We start from the raw sequence: 15958 nt of genomic DNA, 5'->3' as shown, positions 1-15958 counted from the left end.
CCATGGGAAAGGTGATGGCTATGAACTATTAAAGACAGAATCCTGCAAGGTGAGTAACCGAATTGCAATAGTCATTGAGAGTGCATAGCCAACAAAAGAAGAAACTTCATTCTTGAAGTGTGAACTTCAAACCTTTAGAGCACTGGTTTGTCTGGAAAAGCAGCCAGGTTTACCGCTTGTCTTAACTCTCTAATAACTGCTTTCACTAGCAAGAGTAATATGGGGTGGCAAGAGTGGCCCATAGATCAAATGCAATGAGATGTAGTATGGCCATAGAGACCTGCCCCAATGGGAAAATTGGGAGTATTAGTTACCCAGACTACAAACCCATGAAGTAATTTAATGTTGAAATGCCTCAAAAACAATACATTCTGAATGAGTCTGACTTAAACCAAACCAAACAAAACTATTTTTATCGCAACTTTCTGTCTGTGAATAATTTTGATATTTCAACTTTCATTCCTACTTGGATCCAAAACACATGTTGAAATATCAGAATTTTTCATGGGACAACAATTCTAATTTTTGCTCAGTTCTGGTAATAATGCAGCTTATAGCAGCCTTCTTGTGAAAATGAGATATGACTTGTTGAGATTATGGGGCACAGTGTGCAAAGTTAATTCCTAGGATGTAAGTAATGGTTATTTAGATCAACCTGGATTGTTACACATTGCGAGTAGTACTTTCCATGGGGTAAGCCTCTGTACTGAGTATACAAGCAGCTGCAGTCTGGGCTGCTTTATGCAAGTTGTGAGGCAAGTAGTGCAGGTGTCCCCTCCACTGTGTTTGAGCATCCTTCAGCCATTTACAATGTCATTCTAGAATAACAGATGTGTGCCCCCCGCAAGCAATACAACTCGCTTCATATTCATTGTGGCAGTATTAAATAAATGTCTTATTCAAAATGATTTTGAAAGAATAGGGAAGGTTTCCAGCTACCAGAATTAGCCTGACTATATACTAAGCTTTATTAAAGAAAGGCACCTTAGCCTTAACACCAAGTAATAGTAAAGCATTCTCTCAGGGAAGGATTGTATGCATAGCTAACCTTCCCTCATGCTTTGTGCACAGCATAGGGTCAAGATTATACTCTCCCTTTGTTGAGCTTGACTTTATTAACAAACAAATGAAGAAAGGGAAACATCAAGTTCAGTCCAACCTTTTCCCATCAGGCTTGGCTGCTCCTGGAGCTTAGTTACAAGAACACAAAAATGGCCATATTGGGTAAGACCAAAGGTCCATTGTCTTCTGACAATGACTGAAATATAAAAAGAAGCAAACTCTTATATTTTGGAGATAAACTGCACATATTAGATCACTTGTTGTAGGGACAGCCCTGTTTATGTATATATTGAACACACCAGATTGTGTCTACACCAAAGAATAAATGGACACAAATCAGCCATGGTAACATACAAAAAACCAGTGGGGAACACTTTAACTTCCCTGGGCACAGAGTTACTGTCTTGCAAGTTGCCATTCTTAGGCAAACAAACTTCAGAAACAGACTGCAATATGAAACTGCTTAGCTGCAATTCATATACAAATTTGACACCATCAGAATTGGTCTGAATAGAGACATGGAACAGCTTTCTCATTACATTAAGTAATTTCCTCTTCAGTTACACTCACCTTCTCCTCTCTATTGGAGGTGACCCACATTCTCCCAAATTTAATTAGCACTGACGATACACTCTTATCTTGCATTTGTCTACATTTCAAAGTTGAAAGGGCAGCCGCATCAACGCTTTTAACTGAAAGTGTGGCCCCAGCACAAGCGCTCCACAAGGGTCGTAGCTAACTACTCTGGGAGCCTGGTGCACACTCGTGCTTTACAGTCCTGTAACTTGCTGGTTTAGCAGGTGATTTTTCATACCTCCGGGTCAGAAAGTTTACAGTGCTGTAAAGCACCAGTGTAGACGTAGCCTCTATATCCCTGAGGGTATGTCTATACTAGCCCCCTAGTTCGAACTAGGGAGGCTAATGTAGGCATTCAAACTTGTAAACCAAGCCTGGGATTTAAATATCCCACGCTTGATTTGCATCTTCACGGCCGGTTACCATTTTTGAAATTTACAAGTCCGGACTACCTGCCTGTGTCTACATGTGGCAGGGACCTGGTAGTTCGAAATAAAGCCCTAAATCAAACTACCTGTTAAACCTCATTCCAGGAGGAATAACAGGTAGTTCAAACTAGGGCTTTATTTTGAACTACCAGGTCTTGTAAATTTCAAAAATGGCGACCGTCTGGGAAGATGCAAATCAAGCATGGAATATTTAAATCCTGGGCTTGATTTTCAAATTCGAATGCCTACATTAGAGTACCTAGCTCGAATTAGGGGGCTAGTGTAGACATACCCTGATACTCTTTAATGCAACCTAAGAACCTTTTTTAGTTTGGTCCCACAGTGTCTAAATGGGAGAGTGTGCACTGCTATTCACAAACTATAGTTCAAATTGCAAGGCAGTGTATACAAAGCCCTATGAAAGCTCTTTACTCTGTATAGCTATCAGTTTAAGTGCGGATAAGCTATATACTCTTTCATTATCAAAATTAAATCCATCAGGCCATCCAGTAGTTCAATCAACACGTTTTGACTGAAATCTCTTCAGTCCCTTTCCCTCTTTTCTTGGTATCTACAATGCTGGTACACTATTTTTTCTTCTTGATCTGTTCTCCAGGTCAACTATTTTTCTTTTTACTACATGCACTAAGGCCATGTCTATACTAGAAAAGTATTTCAAAATTACTAAATGTGACTTAAGTCCCAATTTAACAAAATAAAACTGTCATGTCCACACACGGGGAAGCCTCGAAATTAATCCGAGGCAGATTCTGTTAATGTGGACATTCTACCTCAACTGAGAGCCCCAGAAAGCATTAGGGAGTAATTAGTGTGAATTACTCTGGGCAGTAACTATTTTGAAATAGAGGCACCAGAGCATCCACACTACCATTATTTAGAAATAACTATTTCGGAATTAGCATTATTCCTGATGAAATGCAGGAGTAGAGATTTTGAATTCCGCAGCCCGTTATTTCGAAATATGTGTTCCTGTTAGGGTCCAGGAGAAAGTAGTTTTAAGATGGGAACCTCTTCGTGGAATGAGGTTTAACAGCTAATTCGAGTTAAGGGGTTTGCTTCGAACTTCTGTTTCACTGCCGCGTGTAGATGGGGGCAGTTATTCTGGGCTAGTCAGTTTCCAAAATGGCGACCGCCCAGGAAAATGCTAATGAAGCATGGGATATTTAAATCCTGCGCTTCATTTGCAATTTCAGTTGCCCTCATTAGCCTCCCTAGTTCAAACTTGGGGGCTAGTTTAGACGTACCCTAAGAGCTTCAAAAGGGCCCAGTAAGACAAGTGGGGCTATGGGTATAGAAGAGACCTAGAAAAATATTGTACTTTTAATTTAAACAAATTCAGTGCTCTTTGATTTACAGTGAGTGAAATCTCTATTTCTTGTGGCAAACTGCTGAGTATTTTACCTTGAAAGGAACAAATAAACTTTTATGTCCCTCTGAATGATCCCAGAGAGGACTGGGCATTGCAAAGCACACAGTTTTGGGGAAATCGGTCCAGAATGTATTGGGATCATCCCTACATAAGGTTATTTGGTGAAAGTCTAGAGTGGGCCTGTTGTGTAGTTGGTGGGCTGCTGGGGTCACAGTGGTGAATTTGTGTACTAAGCAGCCATTATATTTAAGATATTGAATGCAAGTATGCTGGCCAAAAGTATCCAGACAGTCCAATAACTTCTTGGATAATCTGTGCCATGCTCTGATATTTTCTCTAACAGATGTCTGGGAAGTTGTAATCCCCCATCGCTACCAAGTCCTGTGCTTTGGATCATTTTATTAGACCCAGGGCAGATGCTACAATAGTATGATGGAGGGCAGACCTATCAGAAGCTGGGTGAATGTTTCCTGAATAAACTGTCAGAGACTGCAGCTACATAATCAAGTCAGGTAGGCACCTGAGGCTAATTAAGTGCTTGCCTGAAGCAGCAAGCTAATCAGGCACCTGTAGCCAATTAAGGTTTGCTGGGTTACTTTAAAAGGTTCCCCCTCAGGTAAGGGAGAGGAAGGAGAGAATGAAGAACTGAGAGGAGGAAGTGTGTTGCTGCAGAGCTGAGGACTGCATAAAGGAAAGAGTGTTTGTGCTGAACAAGAAAGATTTGCTTAGGTACCAGAGAGAAGGTACTAGTGGTGAGTTTGGGGAAGTGTCCCAGGGAAAAGGCTGCTGCACTGGGGCTAAAGGAAACCCCCCATCAGTTGCCACTACCTAGGGTTGCTGAGCTGTTCCCCCCCCCCCAAACCTCTCCACAACATTAAAAAGTCTGCTCCTGGAAAGGGAGGCCAGAATTATGGACTTTAACTTTTCTAATGATGAGAGTGGCTCAATAAATTTTGGCCCTGGCCTCTAGAAAAAGGTAAGAGGCAGTGTAGTGAGACTCTGAAGCATACAGTAACTGTCTAGAATCATAGGACTCATGGGGCATGGCTGGAGCTTTGCCACAGTTAGTTGTTTTAAAAAAAAAAGCCTAACTGAACTCCTATTCCTGGTTAGGTGGTGTATAGTAGATTCCCTACCATGACATCACACATTTTTCTTTATCTGGAGAAGAAAAGAATGTATGATGTGTTGTGGTCATCACAATCTATAGTAGGGCTGAAGGATTGACCTATATAATCCAAGTGATTTAACCTTATGCCATGTTGAATCCCTAGAAATGGGAGAAATTATCCTGAGACAGTAAAATAAATAATAATGATACAAATAGATTTTAAACTACAATGAACAAGTTGAAATTTTCCTCAGAGACTGTTTTGCAAGATTTCCATTAGTCAAAAACCCAGTTTTCCATCAAAAGACCATTTTGACAGAAGATCTTCAGATCCACACTATTAAGCTCCTCAGTAAATGGGTGATATTCATTTACCCTAACTGAACATCTGATCCCCCTTGTAAATTAGCAATAGTTCAACTAAAGTAGCAGAGAACAGACTCAGATCCCACAGGGCCAAAATCTGTCTGCTCCCCTTCATTCCATTAATTCAATTAAGTGTGTACTTATGTAAGTAAGAACAGAAATAGTTCCCAAATCTCCAAAGAAACACATGCTCACCCAGGTCTTTTGTGAAAATATGTATGATATCCCTCTGCATTACAGCCATCTTATTTTAAAAGACTAGGAATTGGGTGTGGGGGTAAATAAAAAGTTAAAAATGCTTGCAAGAACCTGGCCTTGACATGTCTTTCCAATTGATTATTTGACAAAGTAAAGAGGCAGCAGGAAAGGAGGAACATCTGAACTCAGATCTTTTTAGTCTTTTAGGTTTATTGGTCTCAGTAATGCTGTTTTTATTGAATTGCTATCAAAGATGAGTTTCCAAGAAAAGAACATAAAAATAGCTACTTTTTATGGGAAAAAACATAAAGTGTTACCCAGCCTAATAAAGACAAATCCTGAAGGAGAGGGCAATGTTCACTATGCATTTCTACAAACTTTGCACTAGACAGTTTGATTCATTAACAGGGTCTTCTCTGTTAGCTCAATGATAATTTAAATATATAGGATGCTGTAATACCCATGCCAGCACCTGGATATGTCAGTCAAACCAGTTTATGCCAAAACCCTCTGATTTGCAATTAAGCTTATAGTAAGGGTTCCTGTTTGCTTTCAATATTTAGACATTCCATTTAAATGCAGCACATATTCTAAATATACTAAGAATCAGATACATTATTCCAAGAACCTCCCTTCAACCAATTAGCAAGCTGGTTTAGCTCATTTTCAGAGATGTCTCTGTATAACCCATTGGGTTAGTGTTTGGGTTTTTTTTTCACTGTTAGAGTACTATGATTGATACAACCCTACCAAGGGAGTCTTGGGTCTTTGACTCAAGCTGCATCAATTCACACTTTTGGCCCTGGAAGTCCACTGTTAGCCAAAATAGCAGCCATTGCATCTGCACTTCCTGATTCTGGTTGAGATCATCAGTGGAAATGCCATGATATCATACAACAGGTGAGTTTTGTAAGTATGTGTCTTAAAATGCAATGTGAAACAATGCAATGTGAGATAATGAATATCTTCTAGACCTTGTACGGTTAACAAAATAGAAGGGAAACATTTTTATTTTCTGGAAATAGAAAATTTCCTGCTGGAAACATTTCTGTGATGTACAGCAGAACCCCGTTTATCCGTTCTAATCATGACTAGGGTCAGATTGGATAATCTGAAGGATGGACAAAGAGCTCTCTGTTATTTTAAGATATGGAGTTGCTTTTAAGGTAGCTGACCCCTCCAGGAAAAAACTTTAAAATAGCGCACAGGAAACATTATTTTTAAATACTAGTTTAAAAATAATTATTATAATTCACGACTTTACTACTTTACTACTTTTAAGTTGCTTAAGTTTATTGTAGGGAATAATTCCGAACACACTGGGTGCAGGTGAAAACAAGCAGAGGATTTACTGGTTCACACAGCTGGTGGAGTACCCACGAGGGGTTAACCTGGTGAGCACTAACTTAACCAAAAGATACATTAGATCATATAGGCAGCAGATGGGTGGAGGGGAAGTGATTTGATAGGTCTAGTGGCGGAAATGAGATGTGCACATAAGCCAATGACCTATGAAGGTTACACAGGCTCCACTCCCATTAAACATATTATCACTAATCAAAATAATTATTCCTAACAAGCTAAATAAGCCAACATAAACAAAGGCTTGTTGATGGTCATTTTGTCAGCTGGAAATATAATGCATCTACTGTGGGGGTGGTATTGCCTTGGCACAATCTTTGGGATTCAAGCTTATTTTCTAGGAATAAAGCAGACAGTGAAAAACAATCCCGCGTGGTTGTTTGGTTGTTTGTTACCGGCCTTATAAAAGTGAGGCCCTTTTGGAATGTGGTTGCCAGGATGACCAGGGTCAAGTTAACTGCTGTGCTGTATTCCCAGGCTTGTCTAATGATTTAGGATTTGAGTTCTCAGTTCTCAGCAAGGTACCATGGACTGCCTCAGTTTACCCCTACATTATCATTTCTGAATTTGTATAAACTAGTACTGTATTCTTTATTAGAACACACAGAGACTGTAAATAAAGAAGGGGGCTATTCTTTAATGCTTTATAACAATCCTCTGTGTACACTTGTTTTTTGGTTAATATGGAGAGGTAGATAATCTGCATTCTAATTTTTCATTGCAATTTGCCAGTTTGTTGAGATCAAAATATCCCAGAGGCAGTTCCATTTAAAATGAAGCACCAGCAGAACCCCATGGAACTTGACATTGTTTCTGACAACTCATCTGTGCAGCTCTCCAGCCTGAGCTCTCTGATTCCTGGAAACTCAAGTACAGCCAACCTCAGAGTCAAAAATCCCATAGTTTCAAGCCTTTGTGGCTCTGGGGCAGCCTGTGTGGTGAACAGCTCCAGAGGAAGATGTCTACTTGTTTCCATGGTTTAGCTTCCCAGTCAAGAAATCTGGAGGAGCAGATGCTACTGAAGCTGATGTTCAATTATACCAAGGCAGTTGGGGAAGTGCAACACTGAAGATCTCTTTCAAACATCTTGGGCCCAGAACAATTACTAATATCACAGTGTCTATCCTAGAAAGGGCAAAAAAAATCTGTTTTTCTGAAAGTCATACTCTAGACAAAACACTAACACCTACTCAGTCAACAAGATAGATAAACACTGTAGATAAATATCAGTGCAAGGTGTTCACCATAAGCTGAAAATCTCTCTTCTTTCAATGTGGGTTTATATGTGGGTCTTTCAATTTGACATAAGGAAAAGTTGGCTTTTACATGGCTTCTATTCACTTTTTTCTTCTTTTTGCTTGAAAAAGTAACTAGCTTAGACATATTTCCTTCAGATATTGCCACCAAATAAAGCAGACAGAATAAATGTATGTTACCCAGCACAGGGCAGGGTAAAAGGGGGGGGAACACACCCTCATCTAATATATTAAGGCTACTTTTACAAGTAAAGCCATCCCACAGTGTCTTTATACATGTAATACTTATATTTAGTCAACTAATCATTCCCAAGCTCCACACTCAGACATAAAATTGAAGTATATTGTTAAGTTTCAGAGCATATAAAAATAGATTGTTGTGCTGTAGGTGGTGGAAGACATTTTTGGTGGCTAACTTTCATTTTTAAATCTTCTTTTATACTAAAATAATTTCTATTATTTTTCATTCTGTGAGAGCAGATACAGTGGGAATCTTTTTAATCAAGAGCTGGCCTTATATCAGAACCACAGCTCCTCTGGGTTCTGCCATCACTGACACAGAATAATAGGAATGAAAACAATTATACATAGCCAGGAAACAGAAGGAGTAGGAGCAATTGAAAGCAATTCTTCATTGTTATTTGTAAAGGTACCACCATAAAGCTACTTTTTTCTTTTACTATAAGTCTTAATTTAGCAGTTACAGTATTAAAATGTCAAGTATCAGAGGGGTAGCCGTGTTAGTCTGAATCTGCAAAAGCGACGAGGAGTCCTGTGGCACCTTATAGACTAACTGAAGTGTAGGAGCATAAGCTTTCGTGGGCAAAGACCCACTTCGTCAGATGCATGTAGTGGAAATTTCCAGAGGCAGGAATAAATATGCAGGCCAGGATCAGGCTGGAGATGACCAGGTGGATCCAATCAAGGAGGATGAGGCCCACTTCTAGCAGCTGATCTGGAGGTGTGAATTCCAAGAGAATAGAAGCTGCTTTTGTAGTTAGCAAGCCATTCACAGTCTTTGTTTAATCCAGAGTTGATTGTGTCAAACTTAAAGATGAACTGTAGCTCAGCAGTTTCTCTTTGAAGTCTGGTCCTGAAGTTTTTTTGCTGCAGGATGGCTACTTTTAGATCTGCAATTGTGTGTCCAGGCAGATTGAAGTGTTCCCCTACAGGTTTTTGTATGTTGCCATTCCTAATATCAGATTTGTGTCCATTGATTCTTTTACGTAGGGACTGTCCTGTTTGGCCGATGTATATAGCAGTGGGGCATTGTTGGCACATGATGGCATATATTACGTTGGTGGATGTGCAGGAGAATGTACCAGTGACAGTATGGCTGATCTGGTTAGGTCCTGTGATGGTGTTGCTGGTGTATATATGTGGGCAGAGTTGGCACCGAGGTTTGTTGCAAGGATTGGTTCCTGAGTTCGAGTTATTATGGTGCGGTGTGTAGTTGCTGGTGAGAATATGCTTCAGGTTGGCGGGTTGTCTGTGGGCAAGGACCGGCCTACCTCCCAAGGCCTGTGAGAGCGAGGGATCATTGTCCAGGATGGGCTGAAGATCACTAATGATGCGTTGGAGAGGTTTTAGCTGGGGACTATAGGTGATGGCCAGTGGTGTTCTGTTGGTTTCTTTCTTGGGCTTGTCCTGTAGCAGGAGGCTTCTGGGTACACGTCTGGCTCTGTCAATCTGTCTCCTCACTTCCTCGTGTGGGTATCGCAGTTTACAGAATGCTTGTTGAAGGTCTTGTAGGTGTAGGTCTCTGTCTGAGGGGTTGGAGCATATGCGGTTGTACCTCAGTGCTTGGCTGTAAACAATGGATCGTGTGGTGTGTCCGGGATGGAAACTGGAGGCATGCAGGTAAGTATAGCGGTCGGTAGGTTTTCTGTATAGGGTGGTATTGATATGACCGTCACTTATTTGTATCGTGGTGTCCAGGAAATGGACCTCCCGTGTAGATTGGTCCATGCTGAGGTTGATGGTGGGGTGGAAGCTGTTGAAATCATGGTGAAATTCTTCCAGAGTCTCCTTCCCATGGGTCCAGATGATGAAGATGTCATCGATGTAGCGTAGGTAGAGAAGGGGTGTAAGTGGACGAGAGCTGAGGAAGCGTTGTTCCAGGTCAGCCATAAAAATGTTGGCGTATTGTGGGGCCATGCGGGTGCCCATAGCAGTGCCACTGGTCTGGAGGTATATGTTGTCACCAAATCTGAAATAGTTGTGTGTGAGGATAAATTCACAGAGTTCAGCCACCAGTTGTGCTGTGGCATCATCAGGAATACTGTTCCTGACAGCTTGTACTCCATCTGCATGTGGGATGTTTGTGTAGAGAGCCTCTACATCCATGGTGGCTAGGATGGTGTTTTCTGGAAGATCACCTATGCATTGTAGTTTTCTCAGGAAATCCGTAGTGTCACGAAGGTAACTGGGAGTGCTGGTGGCATAGGGTCTGAGCAGAGAGTCCACATAGCCAGATAGTCCTTCAGTAAGAGTGCCAATGCCCGAGATGATGGGGCGTCCAGGATTTCCAGGTTTGTGGATCTTGGGTAATAGATAGAACAACCCTGGTCGGGGCTCTAAAGGTGTGTCGATTTGTTCCTGTGTTTGTTTGGGGAGTGTCCTGAGCAGATGGTGCAGTTTCTTAGTATATTCCTTAGTGGGATCTGAGGAAAGTGGCCTGTAGAATTTGGTATTGGAGAGTTGTCTGGCAGCCTCCTTTAGGTAGTCAGGCCTGTTCATGATGACAACAGCACCTCCTTTGTCAGCCTCTTTGATTATAATGTCAGAGTTGTTCCGGAGGCTGTGGATGGCATTGCGTTCTGCACGGCTGAGGTTACCAGGCAAGCGATGCTGTTTTTCCACAATTTCTGCCTGTGCACGTCGGCGGAAGCATTCTATGTAGAGGTCCAGACTGCCATTACGGCCCTCAGGAGGAGTCCATGTGGAGTTCTTCTTCTTGTGCTGTTGGTGGGAAGGTATCTGTGTGTCAGTGCACTGTTCAGTGTCGTGTTGGAAGTATTCCTTGAGACGGAGACGGCGAAAGTAGGCTTCCAGATCACCGCAGAACTGTATCATGTTAGTGGGGGTGGCGGGGCAAAAAGAGAGTCCCCGAGATAGAACAGATTCTTCTGCCGAGCTGAGTGTGTAGTTGGAGAGATTGACGATATTGCTGGGTGAGTTAGGGGTACCATTGTTGTGGCCCCATGTGGCAGGTAGGATTTTAGACAGCTTACAGTCCTTTTTCCTCTGTAGAGAAGTGAAGTGTGTAATGTAGATCTCCTGTCTTGTTTTAGTAAAGTCCATTTGTGCAGAAGGTTGGTGTTTTATGAGAGACTCCAGATTGGAGAGCTCTTTTTTGATGTTTTCCTGTTTGCTGTACAGGATGCTGATCAGGTGGTTCCTCAGTTTTTTGGATAGTATATGGCATAATCTCTCACTGTAGTCTGTGCAGTATGTAGATAGCAATGGATTTTTCACCTTCAGTCCATTTGGTATAATGTCCATCCGTTTGCATTTGGAGAGAAAGATGATGTCTGTTTGTACTTGTGCAAGTTTCTTCATGAGGTTGATAGATTTCCACTCCATACGGCTAAATGCAGTGCCTTGCATGGTGTCAAGTATCAGAGGGGTAGCCGTGTTAGTCTGAATCTGCAAAAGCGACGAGGAGTCCTGTGGCACCTTATAGACTAACTGAAGTGTAGGAGCATAAGCTTTCGTGGGCAAAGACCCACTTCGTCAGATGCATGTAGTGGAAATTTCCAGAGGCAGGAATAAATATGCAGGCCAGGATCAGGCTGGAGATGACCAGGTGGATCCAATCAAGGAGGATGAGGCCCACTTCTAGCAGCTGATCTGGAGGTGTGAATTCCAAGAGAATAGAAGCTGCTTTTGTAGTTAGCAAGCCATTCACAGTCTTTGTTTAATCCAGAGTTGATTGTGTCAAACTTAAAGATGAACTGTAGCTCAGCAGTTTCTCTTTGAAGTCTGGTCCTGAAGTTTTTTTGCTGCAGGATGGCTACTTTTAGATCTGCAATTGTGTGTCCAGGCAGATTGAAGTGTTCCCCTACAGGTTTTTGTATGTTGCCATTCCTAATATCAGATTTGTGTCCATTGATTCTTTTACGTAGGGACTGTCCTGTTTGGCCGATGTATATAGCAGTGGGGCATTGTTGGCACATGATGGCATATATTACGTTGGTGGATGTGCAGGAGAATGTACCAGTGACAGTATGGCTGATCTGGTTAGGTCCTGTGATGGTGTTGCTGGTGTATATATGTGGGCAGAGTTGGCACCGAGGTTTGTTGCAAGGATTGGTTCCTGAGTTCGAGTTATTATGGTGCGGTGTGTAGTTGCTGGTGAGAATATGCTTCAGGTTGGCGGGTTGTCTGTGGGCAAGGACCGGCCTACCTCCCAAGGCCTGTGAGAGCGAGGGATCATTGTCCAGGATGGGCTGAAGATCACTAATGATGCGTTGGAGAGGTTTTAGCTGGGGACTATAGGTGATGGCCAGTGGTGTTCTGTTGGTTTCTTTCTTGGGCTTGTCCTGTAGCAGGAGGCTTCTGGGTACACGTCTGGCTCTGTCAATCTGTCTCCTCACTTCCTCGTGTGGGTATCGCAGTTTACAGAATGCTTGTTGAAGGTCTTGTAGGTGTAGGTCTCTGTCTGAGGGGTTGGAGCATATGCGGTTGTACCTCAGTGCTTGGCTGTAAACAATGGATCGTGTGGTGTGTCCGGGATGGAAACTGGAGGCATGCAGGTAAGTATAGCGGTCGGTAGGTTTTCTGTATAGGGTGGTATTGATATGACCGTCACTTATTTGTATCGTGGTGTCCAGGAAATGGACCTCCCGTGTAGATTGGTCCATGCTGAGGTTGATGGTGGGGTGGAAGCTGTTGAAATCATGGTGAAATTCTTCCAGAGTCTCCTTCCCATGGGTCCAGATGATGAAGATGTCATCGATGTAGCGTAGGTAGAGAAGGGGTGTAAGTGGACGAGAGCTGAGGAAGCGTTGTTCCAGGTCAGCCATAAAAATGTTGGCGTATTGTGGGGCCATGCGGGTGCCCATAGCAGTGCCACTGGTCTGGAGGTATATGTTGTCACCAAATCTGAAATAGTTGTGTGTGAGGATAAATTCACAGAGTTCAGCCACCAGTTGTGCTGTGGCATCATCAGGAATACTGTTCCTGACAGCTTGTACTCCATCTGCATGTGGGATGTTTGTGTAGAGAGCCTCTACATCCATGGTGGCTAGGATGGTGTTTTCTGGAAGATCACCTATGCATTGTAGTTTTCTCAGGAAATCCGTAGTGTCACGAAGGTAACTGGGAGTGCTGGTGGCATAGGGTCTGAGCAGAGAGTCCACATAGCCAGATAGTCCTTCAGTAAGAGTGCCAATGCCCGAGATGATGGGGCGTCCAGGATTTCCAGGTTTGTGGATCTTGGGTAATAGATAGAACAACCCTGGTCGGGGCTCTAAAGGTGTGTCGATTTGTTCCTGTGTTTGTTTGGGGAGTGTCCTGAGCAGATGGTGCAGTTTCTTAGTATATTCCTTAGTGGGATCTGAGGAAAGTGGCCTGTAGAATTTGGTATTGGAGAGTTGTCTGGCAGCCTCCTTTAGGTAGTCAGGCCTGTTCATGATGACAACAGCACCTCCTTTGTCAGCCTCTTTGATTATAATGTCAGAGTTGTTCCGGAGGCTGTGGATGGCATTGCGTTCTGCACGGCTGAGGTTACCAGGCAAGCGATGCTGTTTTTCCACAATTTCTGCCTGTGCACGTCGGCGGAAGCATTCTATGTAGAGGTCCAGACTGCCATTACGGCCCTCAGGAGGAGTCCATGTGGAGTTCTTCTTCTTGTGCTGTTGGTGGGAAGGTATCTGTGTGTCAGTGCACTGTTCAGTGTCGTGTTGGAAGTATTCCTTGAGACGGAGACGGCGAAAGTAGGCTTCCAGATCACCGCAGAACTGTATCATGTTAGTGATCTGGAAGCTATATACACTGCTATATACATCGGCCAAACAGGACAGTCCCTACGTAAAAGAATCAATGGACACAAATCTGATATTAGGAATGGCAACATACAAAAACCTGTAGGGGAACACTTCAATCTGCCTGGACACACAATTGCAGATCTAAAAGTAGCCATCCTGCAGCAAAAAAACTTCAGGACCAGACTTCAAAGAGAAACTGCTGAGCTACAGTTCATCTTTAAGTTTGACACAATCAACTCTGGATTAAACAAAGACTGTGAATGGCTTGCTAACTACAAAAGCAGCTTCTATTCTCTTGGAATTCACACCTCCAGATCAGCTGCTAGAAGTGGGCCTCATCCTCCTTGATTGGATCCACCTGGTCATCTCCAGCCTGATCCTGGCCTGCATATTTATTCCTGCCTCTGGAAATTTCCACTACATGCATCTGACGAAGTGGGTCTTTGCCCACGAAAGCTTATGCTCCTACACTTCAGTTAGTCTATAAGGTGCCACAGGACTCCTCGTCGCTTTTGCAGATTCAGACTAACACGGCTACCCCTCTGATACTTGACACCATGCAAGGCACTGCATTTAGCCGTATGGAGTGGAAATCTATCAACCTCATGAAGAAACTTGCACAAGTACAAACAGACATCATCTTTCTCTCCAAATGCAAACGGATGGACATTATACCAAATGGACTGAAGGTGAAAAATCCATTGCTATCTACATACTGCACAGACTACAGTGAGAGATTATGCCATATACTATCCAAAAAACTGAGGAACCACCTGATCAGCATCCTGTACAGCAAACAGGAAAACATCAAAAAAGAGCTCTCCAATCTGGAGTCTCTCATAAAACACCAACCTTCTGCACAAATGGACTTTACTAAAACAAGACAGGAGATCTACATTACACACTTCACTTCTCTACAGAGGAAAAAGGACTGTAAGCTGTCTAAAATCCTACCTGCCACATGGGGCCACAACAATGGTACCCCTAACTCACCCAGCAATATCGTCAATCTCTCCAACTACACACTCAGCTCGGCAGAAGAATCTGTTCTATCTCGGGGACTCTCTTTTTGCCCCGCCACCCCCACTAACATGATACAGTTCTGCGGTGATCTGGAAGCCTACTTTCGCCGTCTCCGTCTCAAGGAATACTTCCAACACGACACTGAACAGTGCACTGACACACAGATACCTTCCCACCAACAGCACAAGAAGAAGAACTCCACATGGACTCCTCCTGAGGGCCGTAATGGCAGTCTGGACCTCTACATAGAATGCTTCCGCCGACGTGCACAGGCAGAAATTGTGGAAAAACAGCATCGCTTGCCTGGTAACCTCAGCCGTGCAGAACGCAATGCCATCCACAGCCTCCGGAACAACTCTGACATTATAATCAAAGAGGCTGACAAAGGAGGTGCTGTTGTCATCATGAACAGGCCTGACTACCTAAAGGAGGCTGCCAGACAACTCTCCAATACCAAATTCTACAGGCCACTTTCCTCAGATCCCACTAAGGAATATACTAAGAAACTGCACCATCTGCTCAGGACACTCCCCAAACAAACACAGGAACAAATCGACACACCTTTAGAGCCCCGACCAGGGTTGTTCTATCTATTACCCAAGATCCACAAACCTGGAAATCCTGGACGCCCCATCATCTCGGGCATTGGCACTCTTACTGAAGGACTATCTGGCTATGTGGACTCTCTGCTCAGACCCTATGCCACCAGCACTCCCAGTTACCTTCGTGACACTACGGATTTCCTGAGAAAACTACAATGCATAGGTGATCTTCCAGAAAACACCATCCTAGCCACCATGGATGTAGAGGCTCTCTACACAAACATCCCACATGCAGATGGAGTACAAGCTGTCAGGAACAGTATTCCTGATGATGCCACAGCACAACTGGTGGCTGAACTCTGTGAATTTATCCTCACACACAACTATTTCAGATTTGGTGACAACATATACCTCCAGACCAGTGGCACTGCTATGGGCACCCGCATGGCCCCACAATACGCCAACATTTTTATGGCTGACCTGGAACAACGCTTCCTCAGCTCTCGTCCACTTACACCCCTTCTCTACCTACGCTACATCGATGACATCTTCATCATCTGGACCCATGGGAAGGAGACTCTGGAAGAATTTCACCATGATTTCAACAGCTTCCACCCCACCATCAACCTCAGCATGGACCAATCTACACGGGAG

The sequence above is a fragment of the Pelodiscus sinensis genome, chromosome 6 (genome assembly GCF_052426305.1).
Source record: "Pelodiscus sinensis isolate ZL-2025 chromosome 6, ASM5242630v1, whole genome shotgun sequence".
NCBI classification, from domain to species: domain Eukaryota; kingdom Metazoa; phylum Chordata; order Testudines; family Trionychidae; genus Pelodiscus; species Pelodiscus sinensis.
The sequence above is the reverse complement of the archived record's forward strand: the minus strand, read 5'-3'. Positions refer to the sequence as shown.